This window comes from Neofelis nebulosa, chromosome X (genome assembly GCF_028018385.1).
Source record: "Neofelis nebulosa isolate mNeoNeb1 chromosome X, mNeoNeb1.pri, whole genome shotgun sequence".
Taxonomy (NCBI): Eukaryota; Metazoa; Chordata; class Mammalia; order Carnivora; family Felidae; genus Neofelis; species Neofelis nebulosa.
The window spans coordinates 16,216,297-16,234,888 of NC_080800.1; the positions used below are offsets into that span (position 1 = coordinate 16,216,297).

The 18,592-nt window shown below is 41.6% G+C and overlaps 1 protein-coding gene across 10 annotated transcripts in view; it reads right to left on the minus strand.

Annotated features, from left to right (window-relative positions):
• The window catches only part of BCLAF3 (BCLAF1 and THRAP3 family member 3), a 58,891-nt gene extending 49,079 nt beyond the window's left edge, over positions 1–9,812 (minus strand). For 2 of the 10 annotated variants that reach the window (XM_058714348.1, XM_058714346.1), the window contains exon 1: positions 7,277–9,479. The gene's annotated coding sequence lies outside the window, so the exon portion shown is untranslated. Of the gene's footprint in view, positions 1–7,276; positions 9,482–9,659 lie in introns of those variants that run through there. The other 8 variants (XM_058714349.1, XM_058714341.1, XM_058714340.1 and 5 more) reach the window with 7 other exon arrangements.
• Positions 9,813–18,592: the final 8,780 nt, after the last annotated feature.

Below are 18,592 nucleotides of genomic sequence, written 5' to 3' on the forward strand. Positions count from 1 at the left end.
AATAAATAAATAAAATTTATGGACACAGAGAAAGAAAAGACTAAACACCAGCAGGGTTTGTTACTGGGGAGAAGGTGATGTCAATAACAGTAGATACATTGGTTTATGCTGCTACTTCAGAGTGAACTGTACAGGGCCAGGTGCAGTGAATGAACCCATCTGCCCTTGAACACAGAAAGACTGGACAGCAGAGACTTTCACTCCAAGGAAGATGCTGATGAGGACACTGGTGTGAAAAGAAGCCATCTCTCCCAGAACAGCAGTGGACACATCCTCTAACTAAGCTGAAAGACCCAACTCCAGCAATTTTCCTCTTCCTCCCACAGCATTTCCCCCTCTTCAGTAGATCCTTCCCATCACCATACAACTTCCCTCTGGTGAAGCTCCCAACTCTCCAGAACCACATCCTCCTGGGACTACCATCCTCTTTCTCCATTTATAACCAAATTCCTCAAAGGGCTGCCTATATACCACAGTCACTCGGATTTCTCTCCTATTCTTGCTTGGCCCCTCACCAATCTCGCCTTCTAATCCACCACCGCACCAAACTGCTCTAGTCAAGATCAATCATGAAATCCATGTCACTAAATCTAACAGCTATTTCTCCTCCTCCTCCTGGATCTACCAGCAGCACTTGCCAGTTGATCATACCTTCCTTCCAGAAACATTTTCTTCACTTGAATTCCAGAATACTACGCTTTCCTGGTTTTCCTCCTACCTTTAAATTCCTTCTGTCTCCTTTACTGGTTTCTCCCCACCTCCCTCTTCACCACTCTGAACCCTAAATAGTGAAGCCAGTTATCCTCTAAACAATGACTTCAGTCTCCGGACCTCTCATTGTCTACACTCTCTCCCCAGACTATATTCTCATTTAGTCTCATGGCTTTAAATACTCTTCATAAACTAATAACCCCCAAATTTCTATCTCCAGCCCTCACCTATCCTCTGTACTGCACTCTTACATATCCAACAGCCTATTGGATGCTGTAAACATGTCCAAGACCAAACTCCTGACCTCCCTCCAAAATCTGCTCCTCCTATAGTCTCTGTCCCACCTCAGTAAATGGCAGCTCTACCCTTTGAGTTTACAATAAAAAGGAAACATAAATGTCTAATAAATATGAAAAGATAAACAACCCTACCTAATCAGAAAGATAAAATTAAAACAACGAGATACCATTTCATACTCATGAGATTTGCAAAATTTTTCAAGTCTAATGATTTCCACGTGTTTATAAGAAAGTTAAAAAAGAGAATTCTTCAACTGAGGAAAATTCCTCTCCAAAAAACCGAAGCAGAAAAAACTCTAAGTCTATACTCCAAGCAGAATTAAATATATCCAAAAGCATTTAAGGATATATTAAAAAAAAAAAAAACCTCACGTTGAATCAGAAATTTAAAAACTAAGAACAGAAACAGATCAAAACCCAGAGTGAAATTACAAAAAAAAAAAAAAAAGTTAACTGAACTCAGAGGAAAAAATGGGCAAAAAAGACGACATTATCTCAGAAGTGAAAAATAAATTACAAGGTGTCCAAGGGAGAATCAACTCAGATAAGAGACATTGAAGAAAAACAAGAAAACCAAAAAAATGAAAATGACAATGAGTGAGTGAGAGAGAGAGAACGAGTCAGAAAGAAAGTAGTGGAAAAAGAAGACAGGTAAAGAAGGAATAATATGTGTAATACTGTAGTCTCTTAGAAGGAAAATGAAACAATGGAATTAAACTAATATTTTAAACTAAAATTCAAGAAAACTTTCCATAAATGGAAAAATACCTGACTTTACACAATGAAGAGCTCACCAGATACCTAGGAAAACTAACTCAAAACAATCAATTCTGAAACAAAGCCTAGTAAAAATTATTTGATTTCAAATATAAAGATAAAATCCTCAAGACCTCTATGTAAAAAGAATAAATAACCTATAATTCCAAAAGAATTAGACTATCATCAGATATTTCAAAACTAACACACAAAGCAAAGCAACGATGGATCAACATTTAAAATTAAAAAATAAAATAAAATCAATGAAAGTAAGTGTGAACCAAGGATTTTTTATCAGCCAAATTACTTTCATATATCAAGGCTATAGAAAAAAAAAGTTTTCAGCATATAAGAACATAGGGAATTTCTGCATTTAACTAGCCCTTCCTGAGAAATCTACTAGAAGATGAGCTTCATCTAACCAAATTATGAGTGAGAAAATGACAGCAAAGGACCGATGTTGAGCATTAAAAAAAATGTAAATGTACGTGTAAGACTTTAAAAGAAAGATGAGGATGAAGGTGAAAGACTAATGTAAAATTGTGGCATATTGGGACAAGGTAGAAAAACTGCACTAAAAAATGGGAGAAGAGACAGGAAAAGAAAATAATGGTAAAAAGGTCATTACTGTATAGGCAATAGACGGGCTTAACGCACACTGAAGGGGGGAACCTAATAAATCATATATTAAGGGGTTACGCAAATCAACACACAGTGCTGAGACAAGTGGATATCCATAAGCAAAACAATAAAGTTCAACCCTACCTCACACCATATACAAAAATTAACTCAAAATGGATCAAAGACCTAAATGTGAGAGCTAAAACTATAAGAGGAAAACATAAAGATAAATAATCTTTGTGACACTGGATCGGATATTACATCAAAAGCACAGGTAACAGGGCACCTGGGTGGCTCAGTCGGTTAAGCATCCAACTCCTGGTTTCAGCTCAGGTCATAAGCTCACAGGTTCGTGGGTTTGAGCCCTGCGTCGGACTCCACACTGACAGTACCGAGCCTTCTTGTGATCCTCTCTCTCCCCCCTCTCTATGCCCCTCCCCTACTCATACTCTCTCTCAAAATAAAAATAAAATAAACTTGAGATAAAATAGATAAATCAGGCATCATCACAATTTAAAATGTTTACACTGTACTATCAAGAAAGCAAAAAGGAGGGGCGCCTGGGTGGCTCAGTCGGTTAAGCATCCGACTTCAGCTCAGGTCACGATCTCACGGTCCATGAGTTCGAGCCCCGCGTCGGGCTCTGGGCTGATGGCTCAGAGCCTGGAGCCTGCTTCCCATTCTGTGTCTCCCTCTCTCTCTGCCCCTACCCCGTTCATGCTCTGTCTCTCTCTGTCTCAAAAATAAATAAACATTAAAAAAAAATGTAAAAAAAAAAGCAAAAAGGCAACCCACAAAATGGGAGAAAACTTTTCACAAATCATATCTGATAAAGGATTATGTCTAGAACATACAAAAAACCCTCTTACGATTCAATAATAAAACACAACCCAATTAAAAATGGGCAAAGGAGCTGAACTGACATTTTTCCGGAGAAGATCTACAAATGCCCAATAAGCACATGAAAAGATGTCCAACATCACTAACCATTGGCAAGATACAAATCAGAATCATGAGACACCACTTCACACCAACTGGATGGCTATGATCAAAGACAGATAATAACAAATGCTGAAAGTATGGAGAGATATGGAACCCACATACATTGCTGGGGAGAATATAAATGATGCAGACGTTTGGGAAAACAGTCTGGCAGTTCCTCAAAGAATTAAACACAGTTACCATATGACCCAGCAATTCCACTCCTAAATATATACTCAAGAGAAATAAAAATATATGTCCACACAAAAACTTATACACAAATATTCATAGCAGCATTAGTCATAATGGCCAAAAGTAGAAACAATTTCACTGTCCATTTAGAGATAAATGAATAAACAAAATGTGGTATACCCATACAACTGAACATTATTTGACCATAAAAAGGAATGAAGTGCTGACACATGGTCAAACAGGGAGGAATCTTGAAACTGTTATGCTAAGGGAAAGAAGCCAGTTACAAAAGACTGCATATTGTGTGATTCCATTTATATAAAAGGTCCAAGATATGCAAATCCAGAGAAACTGAAAGCGGACTGGTGGTTGCCTGGGTGGGGCGGTAGGGCACTGGAGAGAATACACACAGGGTTTCTTCTGGGAATGATGAATACGTTTCAAAATTGGACTGTGGCGATGGCTGCACAACTCTAAGTATACCAAAAAAACACCAAACTGTACACTTTTAAATGGGTGAATTGTGTGGTATATTAATTATATCTCAGTAAAGACGCTACCAAAAAAGACAAAATCAACTAACAAAAATTTCACACTAAATAGGAACCCAGCATTTACAAATGCAAACAATATCCCAGGAAAGCCTTTGCAACAAAGAAGCCACAATCTCAGCACAGAACAGGACCAAGTCAGAGCTCACAGAACAAAAGGGGGATCAGCAGATCAGAGGAAGCCAGAGCTGAGGGGACCAGAACACGCATTATGCTCTTGGCTGCAGTGGCTATGATCAGTCAGTTCTTCAGTGAGGAGCTGGAGGTAGATAAAAACCCTCACAGATGCCTATCATCAATCTACTTTGAATTCATGAATACGATGTATTTTTCTCACACACACAAAAGGTTAAATAAACAAACAGGGGAGTAAGGGCATTTACAGAGGTACAAGGACAAAAAATGAACCATCAGAACAAAAATACAAACCTTCCTAAATACCGCTCCCCAATTTTTTTAATACAAGAGGAAAAAACACACCTCATAGCAAAAGAAACAGCAAATAAAGATAACAAAATATTATGATAGAGTTGAGGCCAAATATATTAGTCCTAACAATAAATGTGAATGGGTTTAACTCACCTATTAAAATAAAGAGTTTCAATGTGGCTCACAAAACAAAACTCAAGGAGTTATACAAATGACACATCTAAAACAAAGTGATGTTGAAACGTTAAAAATGAAAGGATGGCCAAAGTATACCAGGCAATCGGTAATAAAAAGAGAGAAGAGTGGCATCTGTGGAATCAGGCAAAGCAAAATTCAAGCCCCAAAGCATTCATCGTGACCAAAAAAAAAAAAAAAAGACACTTAAAAAATTATTTTTATTTATTTTGATAGACATAGAGACAGTGTGGGGGGGGGAGGGGCGGGGCGGACAGAAATAGAAAGAACCGAGAGTCGGAGGCTTAACCAAGTCACCCAGGCACCCCCGGAAAAGACACTCTTTAATGCTGAAAGCCACAATCCATGATTTAGACAGCACACATAAAAATACACATATTCATATGAACATCACATAGCAACCACCTTTATGAAACAAAAACTACTTGAGATGCAAGGCAACATATAGATAGAAACACACTAATAATACAAGATTTAATTATCCACTCTCAGTGGTATGTTAGAAAATGCATTGATCCCCAAATAAGGAGACAGAAGATCTAAACAGCATAATCAACAGAGTAAGTCTTAAAGATATTTATCAAACTCTACAGTCTCATACTAGAGAATATACCTTCTTCTCACATGTGCATGCCACATTCACCGGAAGTACTCATTTATTAGGTCACAAAGAAAACATCAGCAACTGCCATGAAACAGAAATATTACAAATAATATCCCCTGATCATAAGGCAAAAACCCTAGAATTTACTAACAAATATAACAGAAAAGCCCTTCCACCTAGAATGACAATGAAAGCACTACCTATCAGATTCTATGGGATGCATTTAAAGTAGTGATCAAAGAAAAATTTGTTGTTCTCAACATATTTTTTAAGTTTATTTATTTTGAGAGAGAGAGAGTGCATGTGAGCAGGAGAGGGACAGAGAGAAAGGGAGAGAGAGAGAATCCCAAGCAGGCTCCGCACTGTCAGCACAGAGTGTGAGGTGGGGCTCAGTCTCACAAACTCGTGAGATCATGACCTGAGCTGATGTCAAGGGTCAGACACTTAACCCACTGAGCCAACCAGGCATCCAGCTCTAAACATACTTATCAATAAAAATGAAATAATAAAAATAAATAAATTCAGTTCCAAGGTTAAAAAAACCCTAAAAAATAACAAGGTAAACCAAAAGAAAGCAGAAGGAAATAATAAAGATAAAAGCCAAGGAAGAGAATGAGCAAGAGAACAGAAAACTAGATCCAAGTAATAATTTAAAATTCTGTAGTTTTTGAAAAAACTAAAAGAGATAAACCACTATATAACATGATTCAGAATAAAGGGGGAAACACAAATATACAAAAATAAAACAGAATGAGGGAGAAACAACCATTGAAATGGGAGAAAAATTTTAAATCAGAAGAGATCACTTTGTACCTCTCTACCTAATAAATTTGAAAACTCAGATGAAAAAGATATTTCGCTAGAAAAATACAAATTACCAAAATTGACCCCGAGTTAGAAAGCTTAAAGAGACCAATTTTCATAGAAAAAATAAAGTTATTAAAGAAATATCCCTGAAAAAGCATCAGGCCCAGCTGGTTTCACAGGAGAATTCTACCAAACCTTCAAACACCAGATAGCTTCAATATTCTATAAATTATTCCAGACCTGGTGTATCATGAGCAGGATCAAGCTTACAGAACATCAACCTTTCAAGAAAGATGAACCAGCCAAGGAGACTGAGAAGGGACATCCTCTGAGGAAGGAGGGAACCCTACAGCATAGAATCTCATACACTAAAGAATATTTCAACAAAGACTTTCATGGCAAAAGCTGCATAGAGATCCAATAAAAGGAATAAAAAAATGTGAACACGTGGCTTCAGGACTAAGTGGAAGGTAAAGAGACTTAAGAAAGCCAATTATTAACAACTCCTTCTAACAGGCTGACTGGAAGGGGAGGAGAGAAAGTGGATTGTGCCTTGGGGGGGGGGGAGGTCCTAGGGAATAGGTTTACTGTTGATATGGATGAACTATGTGCCTGGTGTTGGGGATATAACATAGAATGACAGTCACAGTAGAGATGAACCTAGGTCCAATTAGTTCAGTGTTTCCTTTGATTCCTTAATATCAACTCCAATACTGTAGTCAATTTCTCTCAATATCCCACATTTACATATTACCTTCTTCAATGGTCCAGAATGAATTATCAGCAGTCATATATTTTATGTTCATTTAGCAAACATTACTAAGTGCCAATGACTAGTAGGGGGCAGGCACACAAAGTTGTAAGAGATCTGGTTTCTTTCCCTGAGATGCTAAGTTTTCAGTGGATAAAAAAGACTTCGTGAGGGCTAGTACCTTCTGGTTCACTAAGTGTCTAGCAAATACCTCATTTAATCCTCAAAACAAGCCCCCGAGGAAGCTGGAATTACCTTCATTTCATAGGTGAAAAAAAGCCACAAAGAAGTAACCAATCTGTCCCAAGTAAAGGACCTGAAACCAGAATCCAGATTCTCAGACTCCAATACTAACACCTCTTCAACTTGCAATTCCTACCTTCAGAAAGATGACCCTTACAAGAGTGCCTGGTCATTTGTGCAGATGCTCGGTCAGCAGAAATGGACTTTTAGCATGCTTGAGAATAGTTGACATCCTGCATCACATCTAAAATTGCCATCTAAATTTGGAAAGCAGCTTTTCCACCTTCTAGCTGCCTGGACATTCTTTCTGTAGCCTGTAGGGCACAAAGACTATGTTTTATTTATCATGATCCCAAGGATTGTGTTTTATTTAGCTTTATATTTTCCCCCTCAATTTTATATATAGTGCCTTTAAATATTTGCTCCTTCAACATTTGTGTAGATTCATTCATTCACCTAATTTCATAACTCTGATAGCATTCTGAATATAATCTAGGACAGAAATCTAAAACTTCGAATTTAAGAAGTGAAAGAGAGTGGGGCAAATGGTATCACAGAATGGCTTTTCTGAATTCAGAAATTTACTTTAAAAAATCAAGAAGCTCTTGTGCTCTGAAATTTTTACAAGATGGCAATAATTGGCCACAAGACAGAGTATGTTTAAACGTACTTTCCATAAATGTCTCATTTGACCCTTAAAACCACCCTGTAAGAAACACAAGGCAAATGCGCTATAATATCTACTTTTAGAGTTGAGGAAACAGTCCCTTAGAAAAGGTAAGTGGTTTGTGCAAGGTAATCAGAGACACTCATATTTAAGGAAGTCCTGAGTACAAATCTCTTGTTCACTCTATGATGCCTTTGCCTCACCTGCATAACCATTCTTTACTAGACGGTTAAAAGTGGAATAAAAGATGAGAAACTGAATTGCTAAAACAAATAAGAAAAAAAAAAGGATAGCTAGAGAATGATACTTGTACTCGGTTGGAGAGAAGAACAAAAATGGCCCCAAAGTGAGCCAGTAGAAATCCTTTAAATGTTGTCTTTTGCTAGGGTGTAGAAAAAGATACTCACAGATTGTTAGTGGGAGGGAAAATCGCACATCCTTTCCAGAGGGAAACCGAGTAATTTACATTTTTAAAAAGACAAACCCAACAATTCTATCATCTAGGAATGTACACTAAGAAGTAATCATGGTTGTGCAGATTTTACATTTCTTCAACAATGTTTTTAAGTAGTGTAAAATGGAACAACCAACTAAATAAATTATGACAGCCATGTAATGGCATGCTATGAAGTCGGGGGGGGGGGGAAGGTTACAATAGAGAATCCACTTTAGAAAAATCCATACACTCATCTCTGCATAGAAAGATAATGGAGATGTATACACAGTGTAACCATACTCATAATGGTTACTTGGAATGATGAAACTGTTATCTTCTTCATCATGCTTTTGCATCTTTTAGAAATTTTGTAAATAAACAAATGTCACTAAACGTTTCTATACATAAGTATTTCTAGTAAGGCTTTTAAAGGAGGGGCTCTGAAACGACAACAGGGACTTTCAAAAAAACATTTTTTTGTAGCTATTTTTAAGAATACTATTTAAAAATAAAGCATTATTAACATAAGCATTAAAATACCATTGAAAAATAACGCACTCATTGTGAATCCCCACCAAAACGTTTCCTTTTCAATTCCAGTCTTTCATTCATACCAGTTCTCATTCAGAAAAAATGTTTAAAATGTTGCTGGGTCAGACGTCAGACAGACCTTAGTGATTTCTACCTGTAGTTTTTACTTTGTTTCAGAAAAAAAAGAAGCAATCATCTAGAGGGCAGCTAGAGAAGCGACTCGGCAGGAAAATATTTGGGAGAATAAGTTTCTCTCCCATTTCTTTTCCTCCTGACTTGCCGATACGAAAATCCTGACAGTGACTGGCCCAGTTTCCTAATACACCTTAGAAAAGCACAGGAGATGCGCCAATTTTCAAGATAACGTTTCTAAAAAACACAAGTTTTACTTTGCAACGCAGGACAAAGAGCATCCTTCACGACTCATTCTGGACGTTACCAGAAGAAGATGCCGCTGCGCGGCTGGAGAGCCTCTGGAGGACAAAGCAGGGTCTCCTCGGCTCAGGTCCCGCAGGCTACGCGCCCCGGTCCGCCTCAGGGACAAGGGCACGGTCCCTGGACACCAACCCCCGGTCCCCATGACAGTTGCTCCGAACCGCCAGGGCCGCAGCCTGCCGGACGACAGGAGAGGATCAGGACCACGGCAGCAGGTGCCAGGGTCTCCACACCTGAGAAGGCACCAGTCCATTGGGCCCAAGGCGGTGGGGGGTGGGGGGGGGGGTGGGGGGGGGTGGGGAGGGTTGTCCCCCGGGAGTCGGAGACCTGCCCGGGCATCCTACCCACCGCCCCACCCGCCGCCCCAAGACCGCCCCTCCCTAGCGACGGACACGCCCTCCCTGCGGGCCGGGGCCTCCTCGCCCCGCCCGCCCCCCAAGGGCCGCTCACCCGGCCAGGAAGTCCCTGCCGCCGCCACCAACCCCGTCGCCGCCGCCGCTGCCGCCCCCGCCGCCAGCCCCTCGGGCTTCGCCCCTCACACGGTCGCCACCTCCCACGGCAGCGACACCACAGCTACCACCGTCGGGCCACGGGACCCGGAACCACTTCCTTCCGGAACCGCCTCGCCCCGCCCCCCTGGCCCCGCCCACTGTTCGCGGCCTCGCGCCGGCCGGCTCTCCCACCGACCCCTGCTCTCAACTCCCTGCCAACGAGGGTGCCCCGCCCGAGGTGCACCGGCCAGAGCTCCTGCGCCCTCTGCCGGTCGTTCCCATCCCTGCCGCTCTGTCGAGGGCGCATGTGCAGTCTGCTTCCTGTCCACCAGGAAAGAAGCAGGCGTTCCAGGTTCTGGGACCCTGGGGGTTGAAGCCTATCCCTCAGCCAGGGGCAGGAGCCTGGTCCCGTGGGCCTTCCAGCCTTGTACACGGGAGGCAAAGGTGGTGGAGCAGATGAGACTCGGCCCTCTAGCTCCTGGCTTGGCCCTCGAGGTTCTTCCAGAACCAGCCCATCTGAACCTGCACTTCTGTAGCCTTTCCCTGCCTTCTGAGCCTCTATCCATTCCCCGTGGCCTCAAATTAAGTTTCTATCCAGAAAACAAAACCTCCCCTCTGGGACTCCCAAATAGGTTAATGGTACCAACACCTCCCCATTATCCAATTGAAAATACTGACTCATATTTGTCTGCTTTTTTAATTTCTTTCCTCCCACACTCCATCCACCAGCCCCTAAGGTAGTATGTCCTCTCTCTCAGAGCATTTCTCACTTGACACCTTGATATATTTTTTACCCCTGACAAGATTTCTCTTTCAGGGTCCACCTCATCTGGTAGTATCACCTTTTACCCTCCCTTGTCACTGTCAGCTGACTGCATTAGAATTTTCATCTCCATCTGAATTGAATTACAGCCATCATCCCAATGAGTCCAATGCCCATGATTGAGCCATGTTTCCTAACGTCCTCAACCTAGATGACTTTACCTCTACTGTACTTATCCACCCATTCTCAGGCACATATTCTAGAAAATCTAGACATTCATCGCTTTATGCTGCTCCATCTCTGAAACCTTAAGTTTTCAAATCCTATTTATTTGAACTCACAATCCTCATCCTTGCAGTCCTATCTATCCTTTACTCCGGTGTACTTGTTCTTCAAAGACCACAGACTTCACATATCCTGTGAACCTTCTACCTGACTTAAAAGTCCATGGCCTTTCACTTCAACCACTCTTGTAAGCAGAGCCCCTTGAATTGCCTTTTGACACGTCATAACACCAAACCACCACCTTAACACACTCTAGTTATGTGCATTTGCTATTCCTACATCTGTGTTTTCAAGTACTGCTTGGGAAGAAAAAACCACACAACTGTAACAGAATGATGTCACTACAAATTTATGGATACTTGCCAAAACCTAGGTGCCTCTTTTATGTGACCTCTCTCATTTCCAATAATTGCTTTGTTCTTACCATTCTCTTTACCATGATCATTTTCCTCTCTTCATACATGATTTTGCTTCCTGCATTGCAGAGAAAAGTCCTCAGATATACAGGGCCTTTCATCATCTGGTTCATACTTAACTTGTCTAGCCTCCCTCCTCTTTGTACTCAATATTCTGGCCGTACTGAAGTGTTTGCAGTTTAAGATGAATACTGCTTTTGGTTCCACTCCATTGCACGGATTGTCCCTTCTGTCTGGTTAAGAGGTGTGAGACCTTTTTATCTGCATATATATGGCTTTAGTTCAGGAAAGTTTTCTTCTATTCTACCTTCAGGAATTGTTTCTGCTCCATATGTTCTGGTCTCTTTTAGGAAGAGCAATTATCTGTGGTGGTTCTCTGTTTTATTATTTTCATCTCTTTATCCTTTTTTTGGCACCTGTAGAACTCAAATTGGCTTTCAGTATTACTGATAAGGTTTCCCAAGGCATTATTATTTCTGCTTCTGTTTTTTTATTTTTTATTTTTTTTTTAAATTTTTTTTTTCAACGTTTTTTATTTATTTTTGGGACAGAGAGAGACAGAGCATGAACGGGGGAGGGTCAGAGAGAGAGGGAGACACAGAATCAGAAACAGGCTCCAGGCTCCGAGCCATCAGCCCAGAGCCCGACGCGGGGCTCGAACTCACGGACCGCGAGATCGTGACCTGGCTGAAGTCGGACGCTTAACCGACTGCGCCACCCAGGCGCCCCTCTGCTTCTGTTTTTATTTAAATTCTATCATTGAGATTTTAGTTTCCTTACTTCATTCCTTTCTCCCTCACTATCTCTCTCTCTCTCTCAAATCATCTGATTGACTTTGCATCTCATCTTACCTTCTTGCAAAAGGATGATAAACTGGTGATAAAACTTCTCTTTTGGATTCTGTAGTCAATCATTTTCATAAACATGCTCTTCTTTCCTTTCCATGCTTAGTTTGTGTGTGTGTGTGTGTGTGTGTGTGTGTGTGTGTGTATTTTTTTTTCTTTGAATCATCTTTGAACAAAGTGATCTTGGTTCAGACTTATTGGTTAACAGACAACACAAGCAGATGGCCCCCGCCCTATTTGCTGTTCACATGTGTGGGCAGAGAGGTTAAGTAGCTTGCACTAGGTCACAAATCTCTTGGTGTATATATGAATATGAATAACACACATGCACACATATACAAAACAAGCCTTACAGAAATGGGTTATTATCTGCCTTTCCATTTATTTTATTTTTCTTTGCAAAGCCAAATCTGCTACTGAAGGCTGAGTATGCTTATTCAATACAAGGATTCTGTATTAGTAAGAATAAATTATGCTACAAAAACAATCCCAAAATCTCAGTGGTTTATAACAACAAATGTTTATTTCTCACATTTTAAGCCCATCCCAGGGTCAGCTTTTGTTCTTCTGTCTGGAACCCAGGCTGAAGGAATAGACCCTCTCTGAGACATTCCTGGTGTCATATCAGAAGAAAAGGAGCAAGAGTGGGAGCATGCACAACATCTTAGAGCTTCTGTTTCAAAGCTTAATCAGAAACTGAGGGTATGGCTCAGCACAGTGTCAACAAGCCCCTCCAGGGGATTCTGAAGTACTCTCAGGTTTGAGAACTACTTCTTTAAGGCTTGTATTCCCTATAAACCATAAGATGGACAAAGAGGCTTGTTGAAATTCATGGGAGTTTTTTTTTTCAATATATGAAGTTTATTGTCAAATTGGTTTCCATACAACACCCAGTGCTCATCCCAAAAGGTGCCCTCCTCAATACCCATCACCCACCCTCCCCTCCCTCCCACCCCCCATCAACCCTCAGTTTGTTCTCAGTTTTTAAGAGTCTCTTATGCTTTGGCTCTCTCTCGTGGGAGTTTTTATTTTTATTTATTTATTTTTATTTTTTTTAATGTTTATTTTTGACAGAGAGAGACAGAATGCAAGTGGGTTAGGGGCAGAGAGAGAGGGAGACACAGAAGCAGAAGCAGGCTCCAGGCTCTGAGCTGCCAGCACAGAGCCTGACGCGGGGCTCGAACTCACGAGCCGTGAGATCCTAACCCGAGCCGAAGTCGGATGCTCAACCGACTGAGCCACCCAGGCGCCCCCGTGGGAGTTTTTAAACTACTAATTCTTAAACAAGAAAAAAAAAAAAAGTCATGGGGCGCCTGGGTGGCTCAGTCGGTTAAGCGGCCGACTTCGGCTCGGGTCATGATCTCGCGGTCCGTGAGTTCAAGCCCCGCGTCGGGCTCTGTGCTGACAGCTCAGAGCCTGGAGCCTGTTTCAGATTCTGTGTCTCCCTCTCTCTGACCCTCCCCCGTTTATGCTCTGTCTCTGTCTCAAAAATAAATAAACGTTTAAAAAAAAAAGTCAAACTAAAAAAGAATGAATCAGGTACTAATACAGACTCAGAGCAAGTGCTCACTGTCGTGTCATGTTTTGGAGGGGCATCGCTTCTGGGGAAAACTTCCATCTGCCCTGACATGTATCTCTAGCTGCCCTTCTGTACAGCTTTCTTTTTTAAATGCTGATGTGAGAATTAGATAATTAGGAATAAGTAGGACAAATAGCTTTCTCATCCCTTGACAACACTGTTTGCACAGATTTTTCTCATAGTTTTTGTATAGATGGTCTGTATTGTGTTGGTCATGTCTTCAGCATCTGCATCAGCCCTTACAACCCAGGACTTCCAGAACCAGGTGAGTTTTCTCTTTCCTTAAGTATCTGACTTGGGTTGCTTAATATTGTAAATGAAATTCGATGTATTACACTTACCAGCCCTGTTTCCTCCTCCTTTTCTTCTGTGCCATGAGATGGGCAATTTTTTTTTTTTTTTTTTTTTTGGTGGACGCTGTCCTTTCTTTACCTTTACTTTTTTAAGGGCTTTGGCAACAACTGAGTGCAGACAGAAATGATTTATACTGTTTGGAGGAAAATGTTTTCCGACAGTCTTGTGCTACAGACCCCTCTTTACTCATTCTAGTCACTGTCTTTATGTCTATTTTCCTACTGAGATTGACGACAAATTCCTGAACAAGATTCGGTAGTTACTACCAGCTCGCTGGGCCCATAAATTATTTCTCATGAACTCTTTTGTAATTAATATGTGAAGTGGCTTGGCCCTAATTCTGAAAGTCATATAATATTTGTGGTGTTAAAATATGTCACAACTCAGAAATTATTTTGAAAAAAATTTTGATATGGACTACCTACATTGATGCAAGGCAAAAAGGAACAGTGAGGTTAGATTTAAAACTTAATTTTACTACAAAATCTTTTTAAGTTTCATTACTCTTCCTTATTGAAATCTTTACTGCCCCTCCCCTGAAGCTCTTCCCCCAGATCCTTGGTAGATTTGATTAATATATATCTTCCCACAATAAGCAGTCTGTTTTTGTGTCCTGGTACAACCCAGATGCCAATTCTGTTCTTAAGCTCTCAAAAATTTCATTTGCTTGATAAATCTGACTTGTTTAACTCCACATTTATTAGGTACCCTCACAGTTTCTTCTGCTTTTTCACACCAATTCTTACTCTTTCTTAGATTAGTAGAAAAAGAGAATATAATGGGCCCTGTGATAGATTTTACGATGCAATAAAAATACTTACTGCCCCTCTCTTCCCAGGCCCCCTAGTTGACACTGAAAATGACATATGTTACTCACATCATATTCCCATTAGACAGCTCTGGCTAAGTTAATTATGGCATGGCAGAAACAGCAAACTATATACCAAATTACCTGTGCTCCCCCTTGCATGGTACGGGTTTCCCCTTCATTCCGAACTTCCTATAAAAACTTTCCTAAGCCAAAATAGCGTACAGCCAAGAGTATCCTCCATTTTTTCGGAAAGTTTGCATCGTGCCACTTCACTTTCATGAAAGACCTATGTTAGGGTGGGAACAGCTTTTTTCACAAAAGTGAAAATTATTTTCTGATTTCTTTCAGTTAGCGAAAACAGGTATGAATGTAGGTCTTTTGTAAAAGTGAAGTGGTATAACCAGAACTTTTGGAAAGCACAGGGTTAGCAATATCTCTGGTAAGAAGCAAACCAGCTAGAGGGCGCCTGGGGTGTTCCGTTGGGTGAGTGACTCACTTGGGCTCAGGTCGTGCATGATCTCACAATTTGCGAGCATGAGCCCTGCCTGCCTCGGGCTCGCTGCTGTCAGTACAGAGGCTGCTTCAGATCCTCTATACGCCTCTCCTGCCCCTCCCCCACTCGTGTGTGCGCGTGAGCTCTCTCTCTCTCTCTCTCTCTCTCTCTCTCTCTCTCTCTCAAAAATAAATAAACATTAAAAACAAAAGAAGAAGCAAACCAGCCTGGGACTACATATCCCTTGCATCTATCTATGTGGGGCCATGTGACTAGTTCTTGCCAACCAAATATGAGTGGAAATGGCGTGTGTCCCTTAGAGGCCAAGTTGGTTGCCAAGCAATGTATCTTCTAAATACTCTTTCCCTATTCTGTGGGCTTGATGCAGAAAAATATGATAAAGTTGGAAAATGAAGGAGCTATAAGATGGACGGAGCCTGTTCCCTGAATTACCACTTAGAGGAGAGTTCCACTTAGAGGAGAGTTATAATAAGCCACATCTGTTTTGGACTTCACATGAGGGAGAAAAAAGTTCGGTTGTATGTGAGACATTCTGCATCTTTGAGGGGTAGTTGTTATAGAAGCTAGCATTACTGGGGCGCCTGGGTGGCTCCATCGGTTAAGCGTCCAACTTTAGCTCAGGTCATGATGTCGCGGTTCGTGGGTTCGAACCCTGCGTCGGGCTCTGTGCTGACAGCTCAGAGCCTGAGCCTGCTTCGGATTCTGTGTCTCCCTCTCTCTCTGCCCCTCCCCTGCTCATGCTCTGTCTCTGTCTCTCTCTCAAAATAAATAAACATTAAAAAAATAAAAGCAGTAGCTAGCATTTACCTTAAGTAATATGCATGATCATCCTTCCCTTAGGCCAGTGATTAGCTTAGGGGTCAGCATAAGACCTCGTACTGGCCAAGGAGAAGTAGAGATCTGCTGGGAGCTTCTGGGAAAGGGTTTTCTTCCTGGTAGAAGGAGGGAGCAGAACAAGGAGCAGCAGTCTGCCACGAACATCTTCACGCCTCTGACCACAGTGGCATGAGGACAGGATGCTGGTGCCACAGCAACCTTCTTAAAGCCAAGACACTCAAAGAAGTGCAGCTCCAGAATCCTGATGTCATTGAGCTGCCTTTGGAGCTTGTCATATATTATAGATGGTTAATAAATACCCTTAATATTGACGCCAATTTCTGCTACGTGCCTTGGAACCATCTGGTACGCTTATTCTCTATTTAAAAAAACATTCATTTAACAAAGATTTATGGTGGGGCTATTCTGGGACAGTTGGGTGTTGTAGGTGCCGAGGAATCCAAAAGCAAACACAAAAACTAGGGTCTTTGAGAATCTGCTATCTATCTCATGATAGAATGTGGGTCTGGCAGAAAGATATGCAGATCAGAGGACATGGATTTTAATTCATAGATTTCCTTAGTAACAACTGTGTTTATTCACTGACAAATACTTACTGAATACCTGTAGTGGGTGGTAGGAATATTATGCAGTTAGACAGCCCTGCTATGAAGAAGCTTACAGTGAGAGACGCCGACATTAATCGAAGAATCATGCAAATAAATGTCTCATCCCAAACTATAATACAAAAATACATTACAGCAGATCTGACCTCATTACCCATTACAACTACAAATAATAACTGGGAAACTTGCAAATACAGCTACAAGATGTGTAGATTGGCAAGAGCCTCAAAGGGTTGAATCTGTGTGATTTCCCATAGCGAAACTTTGAGGTGTAGTGGGCCTGGACAAGCACAGGCTGGAAAGCAAACTTTGGATTTGAAGCCTAGCTGTGTGCTTCCTGCTTGTAAGGGGTCTTGCATGAGCAACTTCACCTGTCTTGGTCCTGATGGTAAAGGAACCCCTAATATGAACCTTTAAAGCTATTACAGAAGCTGCTTAAAATTTCCCAAACCTGCTGAGGACTTCAGGCTTTCTCGTGGTAAAGTGAGCATGGCAACAACAGTGCTTATCTCAGAAAGTCATTCCTAAGGTTTGGAGAGAGAATGCGTGGAAAGCCCTTAGTACAATGCCTAGCTAGCTCAGGTCTGGTTCTCCAGGAATAGACGCTGAGACCAGTTAGCATGCAGGAGGTGCATGGGGAGTGAACAGGGGAGTGGAGGAAGCAGGAGGGAAATCTTGGGCTGCAATGCAGCCTCAACAAAGGACTCAAGTGAACGTACAAGGACCTCTGAAGTGAGACATCCCTTCTGAATTGTCTCACTTTGAGGCAAGGATTTTTGTACACCCAAATTATCCATTAGATACAGGCTGCTCAAACGAGGGGGTTTAACCTTAGTAAGGTAGTTTCCTTCAGTCAAAGGCAATTCTTAGGAACTCCACCAACAAGCCTCAGCAACTGTACCTCCAGCATGTGGAAGGACAAATACCTCAGTCTTAAAGAGGAGGTCCATCTAGGTGGTGCACCACAACAGCCACTACAACAGCATTTAATATGAACTTTGTAAAAAAGATTTTATTTTTAAATGATCTCTACACCTAACGTGGGGCTCAAACTCACAACCCTCAGATTAAGAGTCGCATACTAGGGGCGCCTGGGTGGCTCAGTCACTTAAGCAACTGACTTTGGCTCAGGTCATGATCTCACAGTTCGTGAGTTCGAGCCCTGCATCAGGCTCTGTGCTGATAACTAGGAGTCTGGAGCCTGCTTCAAATTCTGTGTCTCCCTCTTTCTCTGTCCCTCTCCCACTCACACTCTGTTTCTCTCTCTCTCTCAAAAAAAAAAATAAAAATAAAAAAAATAAAGAGTCACATGCTCTACCGACTGAGCCAGCCAGGAACCCCTAATATGAACCTTTAAAGCTATTATAGCAGCTGCTTAAAATTTCCCAAGCCTGCTGAGGACTTAAGGCTTTCTCATCGTCAAAGTATAACTTTGAAAGTTACAACCAGGGGCGCCTGGGTGGCGCAGTCGGTTAAGCGTCCGACTTCAGCCAGGTCACGATCTCGCGGTCCGTGAGTTCGAGCCCCGCGTCAGGCTCTGGGCTGATGGCTCGGAGCCTGGAGCCTGTTTCCGATTCTGTGTCTCCCTCTCTCTCTGCCCTTCCCCCGTTCATGCTCTGTCTCTCTCTGTCCCAAAAATAAATAAAAAACGTTGAAAAAAAAAAAAAAGAAAGTTACAACCATAATTCTGCTGCAAATATACGTGAGCGTGTGTCAAAAGCGTGTTCAACTCCATTAGGGAGCAGGATGACAAAACCGGGTCAAGGGAGAATATGGGGACTGCTTGTTTGGCACATGGATGTGGGTACATACACAGCATCACACAATGTGTGTTTAGTGGGGAAACAAATGCTGGGATGAGATCACGAAGTTACATACAAAAT